We start from the raw sequence: 16,778 nt of genomic DNA, 5'->3' as shown, positions 1-16,778 counted from the left end.
ATGCACCCCCAATACTGGCTTTTCTGGACTAGCAGCCCAACACCCATGGCCCTGTTAGGCTGCGTACAAATTGGGCTTCAGCCTCATTAGCGCTCACCAGTTCATTAAACTGTCCTCGTGTAATAAATGGTGCAGCAGGATCTGCTCCGGATAAGAATGCCGGCTTCTCCCACAGGAGCGTAGCAGCAACAAGGAACAACTACGGTATTTTGAGCAATTGTCATAATGACAAAAACATTGAATTATTGCAGTTTACATCAGATGCCTACAAGCTAAATTCTATTTTTTCTAAGTCTGGCAGATTTGGGGGGCGGGGAGGAGAGGAACTCCAAAAAGCTGTAAAAGAGGTAAAAGATAACAACACCGCAATCATAATAATCCTCCAGAATCTGCAAACTTGGGAACTGTAAATATTTATAAATTTACCTTGAGAAATTTTTGGGGGTGTAAGTGAGTACTGCTGATATGCAAACTGATGCACAGAGAACTCTCATGATTTACACAGCAAGTCAGTGGAAATTCTAGGAACAAAATCAAGATGTTTTGATGTGTAATGGCTCTTCTCAAGCTACAGAACTGCATTTCAGTCATTTTGACATGTTGTAGATTCACTGCTTTCTTTTCTACATGCTAATATTCTGTAAAAGACAACTGTTGTTCTCCTGCACTCCTTTGTCAGTGTTGTAAACTTCTTTAAAATATGAATTGCATATTTCTTCAGGTTGTTGTACTTTGCTCTCATTCGTTAGCTGATCTGGGGAAGGTAAAAGGCATATTTACATTTTTATAACAAGCTTTCAGTTTATCAGACTCATTTTCTTCTTTCCTCCACCCACCCCTCATGTATTAAGGCTGTTTGCATGATAACAATTAATAGAAGCAAGAATTTTTATGATAATTCCTACGATCAAGTTTTCAGCTTTTAAAATTCTCACTCTATACATACAGATCGTATTACCTTTGGGAAAGCTTTTATTAATCTCAATGTCAGGGCTGTTTCAACAAATCTACTGTAGTAATGAAAAGTCATCTTATCACATTTTGCTCTCAGTAAATTTACTATTCTTTGATAAGGTTGCAAACAACTGGGAAGTAATTGATCTGTAATTAGTGTGGCAACTGCACAAGATAGACTGCACTGGGATTTCATCATTTATCTGCCTGGTGCTGTGCATCCTGCTCTGTAATATTAAATTATTTAGCTTCTCTCTTCAAATACAAATGGTCTTATGCATCCTCCATTATTTTAGGAACTCTCGGAAGCTGAGAATAACATTTAAATTTCTGATTATCTGTCACCAGTGGAATTATTGCCGGAGAGATCATTTTTCACACATGCCTTGCCGTGTCCTTACTTAGCAGGCCATTGTGTGCCTGCCTCTGTGAATGGACGCTACGAAAGCCCCTTTGATCTGCACCCAATTTGCCCTTTTTAATCACTTGGCTGCACTAAGCCTCCTGATATATGTGATTTCTACAGCTGAATTCTTCAAGAGCTGTGGTAACTAAAGGGCACAAGCCTAGCATGCTATGGCATAGCACCGCCACCATCATCTTCAGTTTCCAGTTACTAAAGCTAGGCCTACAGTGAAAACAGGCGCCTGTTGGCAGGATGTGTTCATAGCATGACTTTTCAGGATCATACGGACATGAAATGTGGGCTTCTTCGCCACTGTGTCACTTCTTAACTACAAAGATGGGGCAAAGAGGTAGCATGGATGTGTTTGCTGACCTGGGAAGAGATCTACATAATCAAAGACATAATTCCTGCAATACATGAGGGAGAGAGGGATGACATTACCCTTTTGTCGCCTGGCTTCATTTTCTTTCCGTTAATAGTTACATGAATCAATTCACCAAGAAGGTCAAGGAGAGCCAATCACTTGCACTCAGAAGTGTCAGGACAGTTACACATTAGTTCACGTCTAGTCTCTGACTCCTTATTAATTTCTGCGGTATCACTGACAGGCAAATGAGCAGAGCAGAAGAGCAAGTGAAAGTGCTCCCGCACTATATAGAGTGACATGATAAAATTTGGGATATTAGTTTCTGTTCCATTTCTTATGCATCCTAAGTCTAGCTTTTTGTCCACTTCAGCAACAAATTGCCAAGCAGAGGTTTTCGATGAGCCGATTGATGTGCCAAGCTGTTAATGTAGAACATAACAATTAGCCCAAGTGATTCAAAATTCCTCCCCATATATATTTGTCATCAGCTAATTTCATTTGCTCATTGCCTTAGCTCTGCGAAGCCCTCTGAAGCGTCCCCCAGTGTAAGCAGTATCAGTGAAAATGCCTCGGTGTTCTTGCTGCTTCTCTTAATCAGTAATAAATATGTCAACAACACCAGTCCTGCCTCAGCACTTTGAGCAGTGTGTTGGTAATGGCCCATTTCTAATGTATGCATACTTTACTTTTCATGCTTGCGGTATTTAGTGCTCTAGGTATCCCTTTTGGTACCAGCCCCCTAGAGATTCACTTCTCTTGTCGTGTTACAGCTGGGGAGTGTCTCGCTCAGCCATAAAACACAGGCAGCCTTTCTTTTCTGCCTTCCCCGGTAGCATATGTTTCAGTGATTTCCTGGTTTCCCCACAGCCTGTTTTCTAGTAAAAATTACACATGGGCTGAGAAATAGCCATCTTCCCAAGTGCCTCAGCAGAGCTCTGTCGTGCAGAGCGCCGCAGATGGCGCGTAGCCTGCTGCCAGCTTTTCAGCGACTGGAACTGGGTAAGTAGGTTTTGAGTACAAAATGTCTGCAAACTGCACCTCGTCGCTTGCAGTGTCAAAACACATTTTTCAGAGTTGCTGGTGGAGCCTGACCTGCTGACAAAAATTTTGACTTTGAGGTGTTCTTGACATATGTTAGATTAAGTAAAATGCTGGAGCCTGAATATATTCTTTTACATGTTATACTTAATCAAATATTTATCATTTTCTCTGCCCATAATACCTGTAAATCTCCCTCTCTCCGATCCTAATCTTCCTTTTTAATCTCTGAGCTGAGCAGGAATCACAGATTGCAAAATCACGCGTTAGTTTGTTCACTTGAAATATGATATAAAGCAAGAAGCAAGACTTGTAGCAGGATGTATTATATTTCCCAAGACTGACTGCGCTAAGAGTCACTAGCGCTGTGGTATATCCTGGAGAACAACGTGCTCCTTTTCACCTTGTCTGAACCCACTGCAAAACGGAAAGGTGAAAAGTTAGCGCTTTCAGCAAGTCTCACCACACAGAACAGCAGATGCAGTTTGGGAACCTCGGAATTAGTGAGACTTAACTTAAAATATATTAGTGAGAGAAGAAAAAAAGGAAATGAAAAGGCACTCTAATGCCATATGCTATAAATCTATTTGTAGGCCCAAGATGCTCAGAATATGCAATTAGAGGCAAGAGGAAGAAAGTGCTAAGGCCTCTCCGGTTTAAGCTGTTTTACCCTTTGCTGTTCCCTCTGGCTTTAGCTGAGCTCGACCATGCTTCAGATCTGCTTGCATAAAGTATGTGCCCTTATTTGACTTCCCCTAGACTCCACTGCACCAACTGATTGTGAAAATCAAACAGAAGCTGAACCTCATTAGTATACACTAATGGGGAATTGGCAAAAAGCCTCTCGACACACAACTAAATGGCAAGGGGGTGCACTGCAGGCAAGCCAACGGGAGCAACATGATCCTGACCCTGAGATGAATATTTTGCGTCGGCTTTACAGGCACCTGTCAGCGCAGCCCTCGCTGCAGCCTCGCTTCCTCCGACTTGCACAGGAGCTGTTGAGGGGCTGCCTCCTCTGCACTACGTTTAGGGGGACTTTTACAGTGCAACCAAGTCGAGTCAGTAGAAGCTGTTCACGCATTTGCCGCACAGTTTCCAAAGCATTTCCGTAAGCCAACAAGTGCAGTTGAAAACTGCCAGGCCCAATCCTAGATCTGTTCCAAGAGGTGGGTGGTGTCATACAGAAAAGTGCTCTGTGTATTTTTCAGAGCAATGATAAGAAAAGTCAGGTGCAATAATGTGTAGAGACTACCGCTTGACTCAAGAAGTTGGTAACGACAACCAGTTTACTGATTTAAACCCACTGTGCACGAATAGCGATCGAAATCAACTCCATGCGACTGACTAATGGCAACGGTGAGCTTGGTGCTCTTGGTTCAGACCACAGGAGATGGGCATCCTCCTCCCAGAATCCCATCACCGAGGCTGAGGGCTGGCAGAGACAAGGGAGATCCTCCAGCAGCTCTGGATGACTGCCCATGTGGCCGCTTGGTGCTGAACCTTCAAAGTACGTCCGTGGTGAGTGCACGTAGCCCTGGGCACCAGAAGCCTCACGGACCAGCATCCACAACCACAGGGCTGCCCCCGGCTGTGCTGGGGATGGAGGAGCAGTTTGGGGACATCTGCCCTGGGCCACCAACTTTAAGCCACAAAAAGGATGCCCCACATATCAGTGTTCTGTGGCACCCTGAGATATCCTCAATCATTAAGTAAGGGCAAATTTGCTGAAAGAGCAAAAGCACAGGTAAACGGAAATTATTTCCATAAACAAAAGTGAATGGAAATAGGCTGAATCTTGATGAGCCCACATAATGGTTACGTAGAGGAACAGAAAAACATAAAAGCCCTACATGTGCACATGCACTTCTAGCCTGCCAAAACAAGAAATGATCAAAGCAAAAAAGAAGCAGATGTGGACAAGTTCTTAGCAAGAGAAAAGTGTAGCCAAGTTCACTGACCTTTATTTTAATTTTCTTTAGTTCTCAGCCTCATGAAGAGTCCAGGAAATGGAATGTGCTAATCCCAGCTGGTACAATCTGCAAGAAAGGTGCAAAATCTCCCCAAACCAGAGAAAATTGAATGCAGCCAGAAGCCTGTCTAATCTCCCCTCCCTCAGTGTCCTTCTAAATAGAGCTCGGCTGATGCCTCTGTCAGGGGCCACCAAATGAGGCAACGAGGAACTTGCACTGCGGCAGAGAGCTCGTTTTTTAAAATATATTAATACCTCTCAGAGAAAGATGATTTCAGCCAGCTGAGAATTTATTTGAAACACTGGGGGATATTTTTTCATATGGCAAGCAAGAGCTCCTGATTTTTCTGTTGTTGCTCTATTTCCAGCATCGCATCATTCGATAGCACCCAGCAGAGCAATAGGGGAATATTACCAGGGAATGCTCTGGCTGGGGGTTTAAACCGACTCCTGGAGGCCTGTGTTTGTTTTTTATTTTGTGATGTTTCCAGCCTGCTGCTACATAAATATGAACACTGAGGGTACGGTTGGAAATTTTCACAATTATTATTACGTGGCATTTACAGAGCACTTTTCATCTCGATGTATAAATTTAGGACAGTGAAAATCCTTCTGAAGTAGACAGTTTTATGCCCATTTCACAAACAGACTACGCACAGAAACATGTATGTGCGAGAGGCAGCCCGCAAACGAACCGAAGCCGAGGCCAAACGGCAGGACTGCCGGCCCCCGGCTCGGGACGGTGCCGCAGCAACGCAGGCTTTGACCTCCCGCCGCGGAGGCCAAAACCCTCCCCGTCAGTGTGGGCAGGAGCGTTACCGTTGGCTTTTGCGGGGCCGGGGGGCTGAGACGATGGCGGGGCTGCCGAGGTCACCCGAGTCAAGGCAGGTGGCGCGTGGTGGTGGCACCTGCTGGCCCCGCCGCTGGCTCCCAAGCGCGCGCGCAGCCGGAAAGGGCCTATTCAGCCTCTCTCTGTTGGCCAAAACATTCCCGAGGACAAGCCTGTCCTTTCAAGCGCTGACAGGAGGTGAATGCCCACGGCGCGTAGCTCGTTGCTCAGTTTTGTTTTGTTTGACCCAACTTGCCGCACGCTGAGATTACCCGGCGGAGTCACCAAGCGCCGTGACGGGCCCTGCACCAACCCCCAGGGAGATGCATACGCGTAGACTGCGGGAATCGTGACCTGCTGTCTTATACCATATTTGATCTAATTATCGGAATGCCGATATACATTTTTGCCTATCTACATTTTTGAAAAAACATTTCAAGCTTTCATGACTTGGCACATTATTAGAGCGCACAGTAAGTTTTCCTTCGCTTTTTGCTTGAAGGTATTTTGGGTCCGCAACTTATCCACTTATTATATAGGTGATCTAGCATCACCGTATCAGCGTATACCAAATGGGTTAAATTACATGGGTTTTAACTGATTGCTGAACTTCCAATCAGCAGCTATAGTGGGACCACAGGATTAGGAATGTGATTGAAAATCTAGGTATTAGTGACCAGAATAAGAGGTTTAAATAGAAAATATCAAGGGTTTTCAACCAAATTTTTCCTTCTTCCTAGACTTTTTTTAAAAGATGAATTTATTTTGGCTCATAAATGTCACTGTTGATTTTTACCTCATGTCTTATGAAAAACTTTTTTAAAAAATTTTGTACTATTTCAAAGCTAAACCAAAATTTTTATTTGCAATTTTTGTATTTTTTTCTTTTTATATCCCCCACCCTTTCTGATCTGTCAGTTTTTAAAACTTCTGCAGAGTTTTCACATTGCTTCATAAAAATTCTGCAACATTTCCTGTCTTTTGCTACTTTAACCTCTCTAAACATGAAAGGGTATAGGGTATGGCAAGTGGAGAAAAGTAAAAGTAAAACATGAAAATTAGCCTGCTTAGGCAGAGGCCAAAAGGCAAAATAAGAAGAAACAGAGGGAAAAAGAAAACCTAAAATAGCAACATCTGAAGCTTTTCTGCAAAAAAAATGAAAAAGGACTTTCAAAGGAAAAGTACGAATTAAAATTTTAGATAGCAGAACTCTGCCATACAGTCTTTTCTTTTTTAACTTGAATTCAAGAAGGTGGAAAAACAGCTTCAACTCGTATAAATCAGCAGGCTGAGAGGGTGTGGTGGTGTTATGATACTGCATGCTACATCCCTGCCAGACAATCTGGAGATTCATTTTTGCCATTTCTGTTCCAGTTCTCCCTCTACCCCACCTTTCACTTGGTATGTTAGTCCTGTGCAAAATTTTGTGATATAACATTTAGGAGCAGCTGAACTATTTCTTGTCATCTCTGACCCACTTTATATAAAAAAAGAAATGAATTAAAAGCAAAAAATTATTTTGCTATTTAGCAAGCAAAATAAAATCATTTAAGCAATCTGCAACTTTGCAAAGAAGAAAATAGCAGAAACATTAGCACAGAGCAATGTACATGCATATTTCAAAGTCCTGCTTTAATAAACAAGTTCATTAACAAATTTAGAAAGGCTCATAAACCTTGGAATATTTTCCTCTAATGAGAAAGCAATAGAAACTGGAAATAGGCGTAGGATAGAGCTGGAAAAAGCTGTTCTTTCTTGCATATTTTTAGGTGCATCAGACTAAACATTGTAATGGTTTTCTTTTTGCATATGATCATACTCATTCAGCAATGTAGACATTCAATAGCCACATTTGCATGGGCAAACTGGGTAATTACACAATTAATGTTATGAGATGGATACTCAGAAACACAGCATGCAAAGGTCTGTTCTGCCTTAAAAGTGTGCCTCTTGATGTGACAACAAACGTTCTGTGTTCACATGTCCACAGAAAAACTGTCTTTGGTGATTTTGATAAATGCAGAAAACCGTACCATTAAATTAATCACAGCCTCCCCTCCTGGGTTTAAAGAGAGAGGATGCGCCACAAGCATCACGTCATTTCCATCTTCAGGGCTGACACACGCCTCTACGTGTGTTTACTGCACTTACTGAAGCTTTAAACATAAAGGAGGGAAAGCAAATTTGAATGAATACCCAAAGGTTTGTTTAATAATGTAATAATTATCCCAGTTAAAGCACAGAGTTCGAGAAATTGCTCCCAGAGCTAGTAAAGCTGTAGTCTGAATCTGTATTTCTCTTCCTGAAGAGACTCCAGAATATGCTGTTTTCCCTTTAATCCTTTTCCCGTCAGATGACTGGGGAAATCCATTTTTTGCGCCTTTGCCTAAAGGCACGTGCAGGAGCAACGCAGAGCCCTCTTCTCGCCTGAGCAGCCTCTCACGCCAGAGTCTACCAAAGCCCCTCTCTGGGTTTCGCACCCTGAGTCTACCAGTCTACCTGCTTTTCACCCACTCTTAAATTAGGCTGCAGAGGTCATTGCTCCCTGCTGCATCAGGAGCTCAGGGCAGCGCGGCGGGGATGAGCCCAGGGGTCGGTGCGCTGCTGCTGGGCCCCTGGGCGCGTCGCCCCGCTCGGTGCCGCCGGAGCACCCTGTCCCGCCAGCGGCACCGCCCCAGCCACACCGCTCGTCCCCCTCTTCATCCCCTTACGAGTACTGCGACACCCGATGCGATTTTCTAGCATTTATGCTCTCAAATTTACTATTTTATGAGGGCTCATTAATGAGTTTTACAGCTAAGATGTTTGTTCAACCTCTCCTTGCACGCTGTTAAAACTGTGCTGTTTTAATAGCTGTGAGCCCACAAGATCAGATCTCCGCTCAAGAATATTTATATGTGTGGTAAGATTATTCAATTTGCCAACAAACGAGGTTACAGTACCTTGTAAGTCATTCATTTTGATGTTTATTTCCTCTGGAATTGCTCTCCGGGGTAGATCTTCCTTCCTGTCAAATGGCTGCGCGCTCGCTTCCCGCCAGCTGTTCCCCCTCTCCTCCGTCTCCCTGGATGGTTCCTGGTTTGAAAGAAATGCATATTCCCTGACTCGTTTCTTTTCTACCCAGGCCAACGAAAGCAGAGTCTGGCCCATTATTTGCATGAAATGCTAGGGCAGGAAAGGGAGGGACGCGGAGAGAAACCGAGCAGTATTTTTTTCTGAGCTCTTGGTTCGGTTCACCTTTTCCCCATGTAACTGTGCAGCTCGCCTGGGGGGGGGGCAGTGCGGACGGAAGATCCTGGTTGTCCTCGGGGTCTGGGCCCAAAAGGTAATTCGGATAATTTGGTTTGAAAGGCTTCACTGTGGAGAACTGTGTTACGCTGGCAGCGTGTATTCCCTCTCCTTCGCCTCGTCGCTCTGAACGGGCCAATTCTGCTCTAAAGAAAACTGCAGTAAATGCCTACACAAAGATGCCAGCCCCCACTGAAGGGGGAACAGCACCATCGCAATTCCTCCAAGTCGGGGACTGAGGAAAACTCCACCACCCAAGCCAGGGCTGCCCGTCCCATGCTGGCTACCTAGCGGCAGTCCAACCCATACACTCGTCCGTTGGAGCCGCAGCCTGATTCCTCCCTGAAAACAACAAAAACTAAATGAGGCCAACAGGGCCTTTTGCGATGCAAGTGCTCTTGTACGCTCCGAGTGTCGCTTCCAAGGACTTTGTGCTGCTCTTTTTCTTCTTCTTCTGTAGGGCCTTTTACTGCTAACGAAAACAGAAGTTGCAAAGAATGCATGTCTTGATATCTTAATAGGTTTTCTATTCTACCGGGACACCTTAGCATCTTGAAAGTTTTAAGTTGATATACAGTATAACAGTAAAAAATTAATTATTATTAAGGGTTAACCAAGGACCTGAGTGGTAGAAACCAATCCAGTTGTGTATAATTAGGCAGTAGCTACCTTGTAATATTGAAGCTGTAAATAGCCCCAAAGGGGACCCTGACAGAAGGCTGAGGTGTTTACAAGGCACAAGAGATGCTGTCTCGAAGTACATAATTCCTGTTGCCATAACTATTGCTGATATAATGGATGTGTTCATTAAAACCAGAGGATTATTTGTTTATCCATCTTTTTGCTATCACAGGCACTTCCTCAGAGGAGGGGGGCAGCAATTTCTTAATATAGGTTTGTTGCATACACCTTTATTTTGCCTAGTCGGAGAAATATTGAAGGATTGCTTTATTGATTGTTAACCAGAGAGCTGCTCCCTGCTGGGAAACCCCCTGCTCACAATCGCTTCCGAACAGCACTAGAAAACCCAGAAGGGAAGGAAATATGCACACCACATCCATTTTTAGATTCCTGTTGGGTCCGGAGAGTGCTGACACTCGTTAAATCTTTGCCTGCGAGGCACAATCTGCTTTCCCCTGCACGGCCATGGCTCAGGCGGGCTGGCGGCACACGCAACCCGTGCCTGCGCGAGGTGACTCGCACTGGGCAGAAGGTTCGATAGCTACCCCAAAATGGAAAACCTTACTTACCAATACAGCTTCTAAATGCTAACATTTAAAGTGCTGTTGCAGCCTTTGAGGCAACGATCAGCAGGGATTCTGGCTGCGGCGGAGCAGGGGGAGGCGGCGCAGCCCCGGCTAGCAGGGCTGCCGCGAGAGCGCGAAGCCGCAGCAGAGCTCAGGCGGAGCGCGTGGGCGAGCGCGCGGCCCTGCCCGCTGTACGCATACGTGTTACAGTACATATGCCCTAGCTCTTTTTTACTGTTTGTGCAGCAACCTGATGGAGGATATTAGGACTACGACCACAGGAGAACCAGATTAACAAATAACAGGCGAGCGGCAGCATTTCCACGTGGAGCTTCTCGTAGCCGGTTTCTGATGGTGTTGCTAGACCAGAGGCAGCAGGGGAGGCTGCCGATAAGGTGATGTATTTGCAGGCTACGCTAGAGGCTCCATCACAGCTCCATGCGCATGGAAACAGGCAAGGGGCTGTTTTTCACAGACTGCTATTTCTGGGTGGGCTGTCAGCTAAGCCTAATTTTTCTTCCCCCTTAATACTATCTGAGCTCTGAGGTGGATTTAATACATGCTGTTCTGCCAGCTCTAAAAGAGGCTGCTCCTGGGAATTGGTGCCCTCGTGTTGGTATTCTGTCGTTGCCAGCATGCTGGCATCGCTTGCTAATTTTGAAGCAAATGTGAAAAATCAGCTTGAGTTTCAGAAAGTGGAGATCCACTGAAAGGCTATGGAGAGCCGCAAGCATGATAGGAATAGTAAGTCAGAGTTACCTGCGCTCTTCCTGCAATGCCCACTCGAAAATTAAACAACCTGCTTGGGGAAGAGTAAGTACCCCACAGACATCCATAAAATATCTCACTTAAACTGGATGATACCAGAGTTTCCATGCACAACTTTATCTGAGGAAAGATTAATTTAGCATGAGAAGCCAGCTTGGCCTATAGGAAATAAGAATAGTGTTTTCTCCTGACACTGCCTGTAGTTTATATCTTTCCCTTATCATTGCTGCTAGCCTCACCTACCCTGCCTCATTATTTCATGCTTCAGATTTCCTTCCTGTCTTTGGTGTGCAGCTTTATCCCCCTATATCTTTATATACACCTATATTGATCTTAGTCAAATTTTATCGAATGTGGAGTATCTGTCACATCTATACTGGAGCCTGGAACCAGAAGAAGCGTGCGCAGTCTCCAGGATGGAGTCAGTGCAGTGGGTCTGGCACAAACAGCTTCGTTCGCCAGCTGATGGGAAAACCCTGGGTGTTGGGCCCAAGCTGCTCTCGTTTTGTTCTGGCCAGGTGAGAAGTGCGGCCATCGCACTGCAGGCACCGCTCAGACTCCAGCTGAACCCCAGGGAGACAGGCTTGCACATTACGCTCTCCTGCCTGCTGATACCATCAGAAAGGAAAGAAAACATGAGCAGGTCCTGGCCAATTTTGTTGCTCACAAGAAAATGCATTCAAGAGTCCTCCAACTGCATGGGCGCCTGGTTGCAGAGGATTACTCCGGAGGCCAAGACTTGTAAGCCCTTTCATGGCTAAGCTTTTTGCCAAAAGGTAAAACTCCAAGGGCTTCAAAGACTATTTAGCCATTTCAAGCCTCTATATTGGCATGAGTGCTTAAAAGTCTTACGAGAAGTGCTTCACTGCAAAGTTAGCTTAACAGACACTTCTCACAGTTAACTATTTTAGATATCTCACATTTTACATTATTACCTTACATGTTACATCCTCACCTAGGAATGGCTTCATCCAGCCTCTGTCTGAGCCAGCCCACAACTCCTCCACTCAGTCATGGTCTGTAACAACCTCTTCAGATACTACTGAAGCTTGTGAGGGCAAAACAGCTCTGTAGAGATTCGAATAGTAAGACGACAAGAAAACATTTCAAAGGAAATTAGCACTTTGCGTTCTTAAACAGTATGGAAATGCTATTGTAAACCTGCTCCTGGCCAAGTGGTAAGGACGTGTGCTTAATCTGAAATATTGATTCCATGATTAAGCAGTACCCACACTATTGACATATGTCCCTGAATCAGGGCCTTAACATGAGCAGTTCTTCCAGAATCAGCTCCCAGAGGAGAATGGCTCTTCTAATTAGCTGCTGCTGCCATTCCTCCATAACCTCTTCATTTTGTGTGATTGGAGTTTTCCTTGCTCATGAAAGGAAGTAAAAGCATTCAATAAGAATACAGGAAATAGTGAATCAATTCAATCATTTCTCACAAAAACATTTGATTTGATCGGGGGAAATGCTGAGCATCAACAGCTCTTACCAAAGTCACTATAGAAGCCATCATACTACTTAATCCATACTGTCATTAAAGCAAGGCAGGAGCTTTTCTGATTATTCATGTTTTCACACACCAACAAAAGTCTTAAAGCATAAAATACCATTATTCTTATTTAAAGGGGTCTTGAGAGACTGAAACGTTTAGTATTCGGCAATAAATACCCAGTACAGCCACTTTTGCAACTAGCCAACTCTCCTGCAGTATTTTCTAAAAGATGACAGCACTAAGACACAAATTCTGAAGAAACACACTACTGGGTACATTTGCACAGAGAAGTATGGAGTTTTAGCAGCCATAGCTCTTGTTAATTTTCAGAGATGTGGCGCTGCCACTGAATGCAAAACTCCCAACCTGAGCACTCTGTTCCACCTCAAAAATAGATCAACCCCCCCGTTATACCTTCAGCTCACTTGTATAATTACGGCAACCAGAAAAAAATGTCAGAAACCTGCTTATAAATTCCTCCCCTTAATTGGCAAAGCTTACCTTCTGGTTATTGAAACAGTATTGATACCTATAAATAAATAAAATCCATGAGATTAGAAAGTATAGTGTCCCCCATGTTACAGAGTGGGAAAGCAATTGGCTCAAGGTCACTCACGTATCAGACCTGCTCAGGAAAATAGTTTGGTCCTGAGACTCTCTCATCTCCATTTCGAACTGCTAACCAGGGGAATGATATTTATATATCTGTGTTTATAGATAATAAGTTGCTTTTTGTTTTTTTAACATGTATGTCTGGATAATACTTGCACTGAACAAGCAGGAAAAAAAAGATGGAAGAGCCAAATGTCAGACATTTTATGTTTATGTGCACAATAAAAGGGAGAGTCAGCAACTTGTTTTTGTCTTCCACTCCCTCAAAACATCTCACCACTAAAAATTAGATGTGACAAGAAATTAATCCATATTGTGATCTAATTATTGTTGGAATTATGGGAAAAATGTAAGGTGTCTGAAATATTTAACAGTGAGAAGTGTCTATTAAGCTAACTTTGCAGTGAACTCTGAAGTCTTACAAGACTTTTAAGCACTCATGCCAATACACAGGTAGGAGATGCCTAAATAGCCTGAGGACCGTGCTTTTTCCCTTCTGAGGCACAAAGGAGTCCACCGAAAAATTCTTCCTCCACCCTTAAGACGCAGGCCAGGGCCTGGGCCCAGCACTGGCTTCCCGGCAGCCGTTCCCCACGGCAGGACAGCGGGGACAGGATGGGGCGCCCGGCTCCCGCGCTGCCCCTGGCCCAGGCAGGCTCTTCGCTCCCCAGCAAGGCTGAACTTGGGGGAACTGGTTACACTGGGAAACTGTTAACAGCTGAGAAAACTATTACTCTTTTAAAGCTCGTTTAACTATCTGACTTATCTCACTAAACTATCTCCGTGAGAGATTACCATTTGAGGCAATGTCATTAGGGGCATCTACACCACGATCAAAAGCCCATAAATACCTGTTTACGTTCCTTTCTAGCAACGCAGTCGGCAGTTGTGTGTTTTCTTATTAAGCCGTGACAGGACGACGTGGCAGTTTGCCTGTTACTTTTGCAAAGGCAAGCAACAGGGAAACGCTCTGCTCGGGAGGGTCTGCCACAAAATAACGTGTGCTGAGCTGCCCTGCTGTGTCCCAAACTGCCCCACCGTGGGCATGACCGTCTGCACCCCTCGCTACGCCTGGAGGAGCTCACACGAAACGTTCAAGTGGAAGGTTTTCTCCCACTTCTTTTTTTGGGATGCCTACTAGCTTTAATTGAAGAACATAGCATAGAACTAGAGAAAGATTTGTCTTTTTCAGGTTATTTTACATACGGTATTTCTAAAATAATGGCAAATATTTTAAAACAGTGATGAATTGCTTATAACCAAATGATCTGGTAACATTTCACATTATCTATGACCACTAAGTTAGGTCAAGTATATCAAATTTCAGAGCACAAAATAACAGGCCTCATGTGCATTTGCGTTAAAACTTTGACACCACGCAAAGCCCCAGCAGAAGGAACGATGAGTCTCTGGGTATTATTGGCAGAATTAAGTAACTAGCTCCAGTGCAAATAAGAATCAGGCTCACTGCTTCCTGCCTGACACAGATCCTGGCACCCATGAGAAATTGCTACAAACACCACTATGACGATTATAGCTTTAATGATAGACTACAGCCAATTTTCTCAAATGGAAATGACTACTGGAACTGCAGGCAACAGAGAAAAAGGGCTTTTGGGTTCCCTCCTAATTTTACCCTAGTAGCACTGATCTAAATGGCAGTCTCCTTCCTACAGAGGTCACCAGGTCAATGGACTGGTGTAAATTCAGAGTAGCTTCGTTTCAGTCAATGGGACTGTACGCTTGTACAACCGTATGAGACTATCATCAGGTCCCACAGGCTTGCAGACCAATTTGGCTCCTGTTTAACTTGGTGTAGCTCCAAAGTAGATCTTCGTCATTAGTGGCATTAATCCAAGTATATACCATTATAATCTTAGCAGCGTTCACCTATTCAGAGGAATGTTCTCTCTTTATTCCATGCACATAACTTCCCTTGACAGTAACAGGAGGGGATTATAGACATGGAAATGTAAAGAGTGGTTAATACTCTTCCCCATGACCTTTCCAGGGCCATCATATTTTCTCAGGCTGACCCCTCATTATACTGGAAATTGCAAAGAAATAACATGGTTTCTGTTGCTTTTTTTGCTCGCTTCAGGGACTCGAGACATTTGCCCTAAGTGCATTTTGTTAATAATTATGATGAACGTATTCTAAAAACCCACATCATTCCCGAAGAGGGGAAAAACACAAAGGAAACCCCAGTTGGTGAGGGAGGACAATGTGCGACATTGTAAACAGAGCTGGAGCTGCCTTGCCTTGATTGCCACTCGGAGATAAAAATCATTCCTCACACTTTGAGACAAAAGTAAATGGCAGTTTGCAATGTTAAGAACCCCTGTGGAAATAAGATGAAATGAGACGAGGCTTCCAGACCTGCGAGAAAAAATCAATCTGATGGAAAATTGACAAACTTGTTTAACGTGTCGGCACAAGATCCGAGAGCTGACCCGTAGAGACCTCCACTTAGGCATACCGTGAAGTTACTGTCAGTTCTCTTAATCTGTTCAATTACACAACAGGATCTCAGAGGGGACTTTTTACCAAACATCACTTCAAATTAACTTTTCTCTTTCGTGTTTTAAACTTCCAGGCCTTCCCCCCATCTTTGCAGCACCACGGGCAAATTATTAAAAAGCCCAATTGCCAATCAGTGTAAACGCTATAGAGAGATCAGTTTACAGTTTTGATTGGAACGAGATAAGGTTATGCAGTTAAAAGGAGAAAACTGCTCCTCTCATTACGTGTGGCCAAATTCACCCCCAGGATAACTCCTCTGAGGTAAAGGTCCATCGTTTTTTTGATTTCAGGGGTGCAGGAAAGGTAGTTAACAAGCAACACGCCATTATTTTTTATTCCATTAGGAATAAGAAACTGCTCCTTTTCACAGCCACAGAGTGAAGTCAGAGAAAGGTTTCAAATGGAGGAAATACTACTGAACCAAGCTGACCTTAAACACCTCTCTCTTCTGCTTACCTCTTTTTTCCTCGAGGAGGTGGAGGAGGCAAAGTTCGGAAGGGAAGATGCTGAAGGGTCCAAGCAATTAAACAAATTTAACTTTGAAGAAGTTTTAAGGTAGGGCAGGATTTAAGACAGGATGACTGAGCTCTGGCTGGCATAGGAGGAGGAGGACACAGCATGGGCTTTTCTTTCTTATTTTTTTAAATGCAGCTTTGAAACAAAGGATTCATTTTCGCCAAAAACTATGGTGTCCAAATTCGGTAGTAAAAGGACACAGAAACTGGGCACAAAGCACAAAGACAGAGCAGCATACATCTTATCAGTTGAACTCAAGTGCCAAGTCTCATTTAGATTAATAGGTGTTACAGTGAAAATGCCCAATAATATTATTTAGGAGGTTCGTTTTCAGTAAATGCAGAAGTACTAGCAGTAACATAGCTTCTTTTCAGCAAACCTCAAAGGGAGCACCCCAATAGCTGCAGTAGTCTGTTTGCTATTAATTTGGATGGATTTTGCTGATGAATTCTTGGTCCTGTTGACTTCAGTGAGGTTAAGCTTTAAACCAGATTCTTCTCTGCTTGTTTGTTTGTTTTATAGCTTGTTTCTCTACTGAACAGATTAAAGTTGAGGAAAAAAAATTTCTTGAAAAAATAATAACAAAAATAAAGAGAGAAACACCAAGATGACTGATAGTAAGTTTTTGGAAAAAAGTTGTCCATGGAGCATGAACACTGTGCAAGAGATTAGGTCTAAGAAGGCAGAAGAAAGCAGCATATTTTTTTTCATTCAGAAGGGATTAAGTGATTTTATACTGTGCTTGTTAGAGCTACAATTT

At 43.7% G+C, this 16,778-nt stretch overlaps 1 long non-coding RNA gene across 1 annotated transcript; it reads right to left on the bottom strand.

Moving 5' to 3' along the window:
- Positions 1–24: 24 nt before the first annotated feature.
- LOC135324816 (uncharacterized) lies at positions 25–9,197 on the bottom strand. The gene is made up of 4 exons (XR_010386076.1): positions 8,804–9,197; positions 8,509–8,641; positions 4,727–4,804; positions 25–754 (listed from the first exon to the last, which is right to left on the bottom strand). It is a non-coding gene; the product is annotated as an uncharacterized LOC135324816 (long non-coding RNA).
- Between the last annotated feature and the right edge of the window lie 7,581 nt (positions 9,198–16,778).

Source organism: Dromaius novaehollandiae, chromosome Z (genome assembly GCF_036370855.1).
Source record: "Dromaius novaehollandiae isolate bDroNov1 chromosome Z, bDroNov1.hap1, whole genome shotgun sequence".
Lineage (NCBI taxonomy): Eukaryota > Metazoa > Chordata > Aves > Casuariiformes > Dromaiidae > Dromaius > Dromaius novaehollandiae.
Note: the sequence above shows the minus strand (reverse complement) of the source record. Positions and strands in the feature narration are given on the sequence as shown.